Consider the following 8,209-nt stretch of genomic DNA (forward strand, 5'->3'; position numbering starts at 1 on the left):
TATTTGTTTTTTTAATTATAAAAATCCCCGTCCCCACAGTCATGTACAGAGGGAAAGTGCTTTATTTTGAGCTCAGAAACAGGTTTTTCTACCATTTCAAATACAATAATGTATGCATAACTATCAAATATATGATGTAAATGACAACAACAACAAAAAACCAAATACTGAATATTATAAAATATTTAATGAAAGTAGTGGTCCCCTGGAGTTGTGTCATTGGTGTTACCTTTAACAATCTCTTATTTTGGGGAAAACAAAAAACAAAAAAAAACAAAAAAAACAGACGACATCAAGATGGAAGTAACTTAATGTTATTTGTGTATTCTTACTTTTCAGTATAATACAGTAGGCCAAAACTACTGCGCTTCCAGGATTTTAAGGAGCTCGGATGGCAATCAGTTGACAGATTTTAATTACAAGAGTAATAGTGAATATTTTTGAACGCACTTATTTTATCTTATTAAACAAATGTTTGGCACCGACCATTAAAGTTAATATTTGGGTAAAAAGATAACCAGTAAAAGCGCTTTAATAATTGAATTGGCAGTAAAGAAGTTTCTCAAAAATATAAATTCATACAGTTAACATCTATAAGTAAGAATATAAATTTCCACGATTGCTTCAATGCCCTTATTAAACCAGTTAGAAAAAGGATTTATGAGCTGATAATACACTGCCTGACTGTGACACTCAAACTAAATTAGAACAAACAAAAATAAAAAAACGCACCATTACAGGTTCTACACAACAAAAGCAGGACAATTAACTTACCAAACAAATGAAGAAGTGGATCATCACAGTCTTTCATCTTCTCTCGTTCAGCATCCACTGAAGCGGGAGTGCGCGGCGCACGCTCGTGATAGTTATAGTCGCGGACACAACCATTGACACGCGAACAACCAGAGATTAAACTCGGCAAATAACTGGACCTCAACTCTGCAAGCTTCTGTTCATGCCCTAACTAACACATTATTATTTAACAGACACTTATTTCACCATTGTAAAGGAGTTCGGTTTTAAAACAACAAACAACCCCCTTCAGCCTAGACACTTGGTCTCTTCCACCTCCCATGATGCACCGCTGCACAGGTGGCAGATTATAAGAGTTCTGTTCTGAAGCTGCTTCGGGTTTTTTGAATGTGAATCGGTCCAGAGTGAGGTGAAGTCTTCTAAAGATTGAATGGGCTGCTTTTGGTTTAAGTTGTCCTGTGAAACACACACACACACACACACACACACACACACACACACACACATATATGCACGATATAGGCCCATCGGCCGATAAATGCTCATTTTTAAAGATATGGATCCGATAAGAAAATGAGGCATTATTAGATAATATTATTAGATGCATTATTCCTTCAGATGCGCGCTGTTCGCCATAACTCCCAGCTAACGCGCAGTTACGTTGTGAAGACGTAACTGGACCGGACCATATTCGTTGTAGCAACGCACCAAATAACGTTCCAGGGACGCAACTTTGTGATTCCCATATTCTATTCAAGGTCCCAAAACCTTGAAATCCATGCAGAACTGATAAACACTTCATTCTCTGCTATAAAACCTTATAAATTCTAATTGTTATATGGAATTGTATTGCTTTGGTTAATACATTTGCAGATCAAAATGTGTAATGGAAACCAATAGAAACCCTATTATAGAAATAGAAAACGGCTAGAAACACACTGCATCCATGTAATCATCAGCATTGTTACTTTGTACAATTACTAAGCCAATACATTTGAACATTACCATGTAACCATGATTTAACCATGTAAAGGGTTATCAAGTTATGAGTACAGAAAATTGAACACATGAATTCATAAATCGAACACATTCATAAATCAAACAATACAATCAATAAATAAATGTAACCAATGATTAATATGTTTTATTCTTTTATTAAAAGTGTTTTATCATTAGAGAGATGGGTATAGTTAAATAATGATTTTATCACTGATATTTATAGATACTCTTATGATTACTACTCTCCATAATTTGGCACAAAAATGACAAAGATATGAAAAAAATTCAGCAAGTATTTTATTACTTTATTTGCAAAAATATTTTAAACCGTTTCCTAAGTGTCCTGTATGAGGGAGCTGCTACAAATATACTGCGGTAATGTGCTTTAATACTGCTTTACTGCCAGACAATATCACAATTACCAAAGATATACAGTCCTTGAGCTTCCCAAAAGCTAAAAAATCCAGATGACATTCATAAAGAGTGAAAGATATGTATAAAGAACAATACAGAGATTTTTTAGCATTTCTTCAAATAATAGTTTGGCCCAACCAAAAATACATGTACAGATTTTGTTCAAGAAAATGAACATGTGGACTTTCTCAGGAAGATTTTGAGATCCCTCATTACCATGTCCTCAGCTGTGAAGAACACTCTTTCCGACAGTGTTGCAGAGGAAGATGATGGAGAGCTGTGAGAGAAGAGGAAGAGTGTCTTTCTCAGGCTCTTCTGAGGCAAGGATAGGAGGATGGCCTCAATATATTCACTTTGGATTTTTGCAAACTGGAAGCTAAAAAAAAAAATGTTATTGTAGTAGTTATTGTAGTCAGGTTTATTGTTTGTTAGAAAGGTATGAGGAAAGCATGTTTAACTTACATGTTCCTCCTCTTCTTCATCCTGAGCTGCACTGTCACCTGCCATCATCATCCTCCTCTAAGAGCTAAAAGGGAGGATTACACATTGTTAGAAGTTGCATTTTTACTTTTGAAAGCAGTCTCTACTTACCAAGGCTGCCTTTGATGAAAAAATACAGTAAAATAAAATAATATTGTAAAGTAGATTTACTTTAATATTGTAAAATAGTTTTACTATTAACTTTTTTCTATTTTAATCTATTTTAAAAAGTATGTTATTCCTGTGATCAAAGCTGAATTTTCAGCATCATTACTCCAGTCTTCAGTGTCACATGATCCTTCAGAAATCATTCTAATATGATGATTTGCTGCTCAAGAACACAAAAATATGAAGCAGCACATTTCAAAAGAAAATTCAGCATATTAGAATGATCAAGGATCAAGTGGCACTGAAGACAGAAAAATGATGCTGAAAATTTTCCATCAAAGGAATAAATTAAATTTTGCAAACATCTTCCAGATCTCAATATCTTTGACTGGCAGTGTACATTATTATATTTAGATAATAAACAGTGCACAAATTCTCAAAGAACTTACATTTTAACAATTACTTCCCTCACTGCTGACTCCTTCAAGCTGGGGACACAATGAACGACTAGCTGAAGCATTCTAAGACTGAAATCAACACACCTTCGACTGAAGCGGATTTAAATACTTACAGATTATAAACACAGACTGAACGCAACTGGCTCTGACGCCACATGTTTGGGCGAAATCAGTTGAAAGTATCAAATTACATTTATAGTAGTTAAGTTTGTCCCTGGCTTTAGTCTTTGTCAGACTTACTCATTTTTCACCTTTCCCTTGAATCTAGGGTCTATTATAGCAGCCTCCTCAAAAAATATATCTTCCTGTACACGAAATCACGAAAAAAATATTTTAAGAAAAAATCCAGTAAGGGCATATTTCATGTAGCCTAAATTAATTGCGATTATGAAGTTTTTTAATTTTTGAAAGTATTTTGAAATCATTAAAATATTATCATGTATATATTGTAAGTTACAACATTATTTGTTTTTATCATGACATGAATTCATGTCGTTCCAAACCTGTTAAGACTTTCGTTCATCTTCAAAACACAAATAAAGATAAGTTGTCAGTTGTATGGTCTGTAAATTGAGGGACAGAAAGCTCTCAGATTTCATTTAAATATCTTCACTTATGTTTCAAAGATGAACAACACAGTCTTGCATGTTCGGAATGACATAAGGGCGAGTCTTTTTTTTTTTTTTCATTTTTGTGTGAACTATCACCTTTAGGCAGGCGTACACTATGCGAGTTCGAACACTCAGGAGTTTGTGAGCCCTTGCATACAAGTTAGTTAACCCGATAATCATGTCAAAGCAGTTGGTACATTGCACGACTGCACAACACAGCTTTTCTTTGTTTTAAAAAGCAGACTTAACATTTATCTATTATGGGTCCTAATTAGGAGACGACGAGCACATTAAGCTTTGTGCCATGCGGTTTATATTTATCAAGCAGTAAAAATGCCCCTTTCAACACCCAAAACAAGGAGCTTGAGGATGAGATGATGAGTGGAAGGAGATTTTGGATTGTATTTGATAGTATCGAACAGATTTTAAAAAGTTTTAAACATGCCCTTTCAATCCGAATGAAATGTCAATTGGACCCGGCCAATTCATTTCAACTAACGTGGTTACATGTGACTTTTTATTCCATCTGTGCTACTAGTCTGATTAAAGTCTGATTATTAGAGCCCATGTAAACACAGCTAATGTTGCTGCTATAGCTTCAGATTTAAAAAAGTTATAGGGTTGCCAAGCAGCCTATGTGATGTGATTGTGTATAATCTGGGAATAGGAGAGAGACTATACAATAGCTGCATTTACATGGACCCTAATAATTAATTTGTAATCGGACTAGTTGCACAGTCGAATTAAAGGGATAGTTCACCCAAAAATGAAAATTCTGTCATCATTTACTCACCCTCAGCTTGTTCCAAAGCTGTATAAAATAAGATATTTTAAAGAAAGTTTGTTACCAGGCTGTTTTGGGCCAACATTGACTTCCATAGTAGGAAAACAAAAACTATGGAAGTCAATGGTGGTTTTGAACAGAAGAAATTTATAGAGTTTTGGAACAAGCTGAGGGTGAGTAAATTACAGAATTTTCATTTTTGGGTGAACTATCCCTTTAAGTCACATGCAACCATGTCATTCAGAATAAATTTGCCAAATCAGATTTTAAAATTCCATTCTGATTGTAAGGGGTGGTTTAAACCTTTTCTAATCTGTTCGATAGGACGTGTAAACACTTGATCGGATTGAAAACTGAAATTTGAAAGTGTAAAGCATGTGGAATGATGTAGAAATGACGCACAAAACTAACCATTGTTGTTGAATGAATGCAGTGTAATAAATGACTTATCATAAAATTTCAAAATGCTTGTTTTTAGTTTTAAGCATTTTTACTGCTTGATAAATATAAGCAGCACGGCACATAGCTTCATGTTCTCTGCGTCTCCTAATCAGGACCTGGAATGATAAATATAAAGTCTGCTTTTTGAAACAGAAAAGAAGCAATGACAGGATGATGGTTAATATGCACCAACAGCGGGAAAGTCTGTAATTTTGGACAGACAGTGCATTTTAAAATATCAAATCCAATTTATAAATAAATGTACACATCAACTATGTTCAGATTCATCTATCACAATGATTTCATTCTGAATGAAATAAAAACTGTAAATGTACATGTATCTAATAGTAAAATTGCTGACCCCTCGAATTCAGAATTATTAACACCTCCTTGTCTCTGTGAGTAACTGAATTGTGAAATTCAACCCTGTGAATTACCCGTTTGTCCTCCTGAGGCTTTTAACGAGAAGGCTGTTTTTATGGCTGGATGCTGATTGACACACCTTTTGACCATGTTCTCACATCCAGGACAACAAAATGATCAAGCAGACCTGAAACAAATGACCCATGATTGAAATCAATTTAAATCCATTTAGTCTTACCTAAGTGATATTGGGAAAAATGAGGCATAGTTTTTCACCCAGGATACGCTTCTCCTGGAACATGGTCTTCATGATGAATGATCTCTTGATCCTGGACCCGTGCAGTCCACCTGGAGATTATCTGAATGATGTGTGGTTGTATATCAAGGGTAATTAATGACTGAACGTTACATACATACCGATAGAAGCACCATTAGCCCAGGACCTTACATCTATTGGTACTGAACAAGTCAGAAACTAATTTAATACCCACCCCTGCTTATAATCATTATTGTCTTGTTGTTGCACAGGCTGTCTCTCCTCCAGCTGATGAAAATAAGTATGTTAGATTTATAGGAATGAATAGACACACATAACTAGTAAGTGGCAACAAACGAGAATATTTTGTTACAAACAACTCTAAATCATTGACTTAGCTGGTTCATTGGCAGTCATTACAAAGAATTTAAGTAAACAAATCGTGAAGTGTTAATTACGTCACAATTTGTTTACTTAAATTCTTTGAAATGACTGCCAATGAAACAGCTAAGTCAATGATTTAGAGTTGTTTGTAACAAAATATTCTCGTGTCTGATTAACCGTTTTATCCACCTGTTTCCACGGGGCGCTACTGTAAAAAAGAATGTGGGTACAACTTCCGGTGAGGCAGCGGAAGTAGCATACCAATGGTATTTTGTGTGCTAATTAGTGAAGAGGCTAAAGTGTTTTTCGGATCATTGTTTACTTTATAAAGTTGCAAACCTTTATGAGAGATGTAGTTACGGCACTCATGGACAACATTTCAGTCTAGTACATTTATTAGTTAATAATATCACAATACAACAAACAGTTTTCGTGCCTTTAATTGTCCTTTACGTTACTGACCTTCCACAAAAGTGCTGCAGCATGACTACAAGAGCATCCTGGCCCTGCAACACACGAACAAGCCGCTCTCTGTTCTTCACCTGTCACTGATGCACCAAAGCCTTATGATGTGATGTTTTACTCCTACTGGTGTCGCGCGAGCCAGAGCCAGTCGCGTTTCCACTGTCATATATGCGATGCTAAAGGCTACTTATGTTAACCATTGTGATAATAAATACACGTTTATGGAAACACCAGAGACTGCTTGAGGAACGTAGACAATTCTTATATGATTATAGTCGTGTATTTATTTGGTTTAATGTTTTATCTGTCTCTTCCCTGTGCCTTTGTTGATAGCGGACAAATGCATATTTATATCTTTCACAGATTCACACACTCCGGTTAACTCATATAACTCATAACTCCTGTTTTCCTCTCATGAGCTCCCTCTGTTGCTCCGGCTGAAAGGATTGCAGTATAGTGTACAGTAGAGATCGCTCAAACGTCCTCGGATTGCAATCATCGCATAATTTAGAGGAAAATTAATAGAAATGCTCAGAAAAGTGACTTAAAACTTATTGCACAGGTGGCAACCTATCACGGTACCACGCTTGAATTCACTGAACTCCAGAGAGCGACCCATTCCTTCACAAACGTTTGTAGAAGCAGTCTGCATGCCTAGTGCTTGATTTTATACACCTGTGTCCATGGAAGTGATTGAAACACCTGAATTCAGTGATTTGGAGGTGTGTCCCAATACTTTTGGCAATATGTTTCATATGTTTCATATAAGGCAATATATTATTAGCACATATATACATCCTCATGTTAAATGAAGATATAGGTTTATACCATATTAGAATTATTATATAAACTTATATTAAAATTATTTATATGATGACTTTTTATATGGTACTGTATGTTAAGACCATATACAGTATGTGATCAATATATTTAATATAATTTATATATGAAAGTCTATTTAAACATAGTATGTTAAAAGCATTTTAGTTCATATTCATGGGGTCTCAAAATAGCACAGTTGAGTACACTTAGATGTTCTTAAGATTATCTTCAGAAGTACTAAAGAAGAATCTTTAGTATATTAAGTACAAAATTAGTCAGTGAAAATAGAGCACTTTAAGTACATTATGGAAGTGTACTTTTTTCATCTGGGATATTAGGATATCTTTAATACTTCTTGAGTTTCAGACATGCAAACTTGGGGCAAAAAACACAAGATCTTTTTCCAATTTTTGACTTGCTAACAGATTTTACTAATAGACCTACCAATCTCTGTGTAAAAATAAAATGATTCTGCCATCTTTCTAAAGTAATTTTAACCCCTTGTAATTTGGCTCCAAATCTCAGGTGGTATAGAGTATCTCACAGAAGTGAGTACACCCCTCACATTTTTGTAAATATTTTATTATGAGGACAGAATCACAATATTTGCACATTTCTCAATGAAGCCAAGCCAACTTTTACCAGTATTACTGACCAACCATGACTCTTTTTCAAAAATTGTAAGTAAAGATAAAAATATGTACACAGACATTCAATATTTTATATTATTGCAACATTTATTTCAGATTAGTTCATTCATTAACTAACATTAATAAATACTATAACAAGTGTATTGCTCATTGTTAATTAATCTTTGTTAAAACTAGTTAATAAAAAACAACAATTTGTTCATGTTGGCTCAAGTCCATGA

The sequence above is a fragment of the Ctenopharyngodon idella genome, chromosome 8 (genome assembly GCF_019924925.1).
Source record: "Ctenopharyngodon idella isolate HZGC_01 chromosome 8, HZGC01, whole genome shotgun sequence".
Taxonomy (NCBI): domain Eukaryota; kingdom Metazoa; phylum Chordata; class Actinopteri; order Cypriniformes; family Xenocyprididae; genus Ctenopharyngodon; species Ctenopharyngodon idella.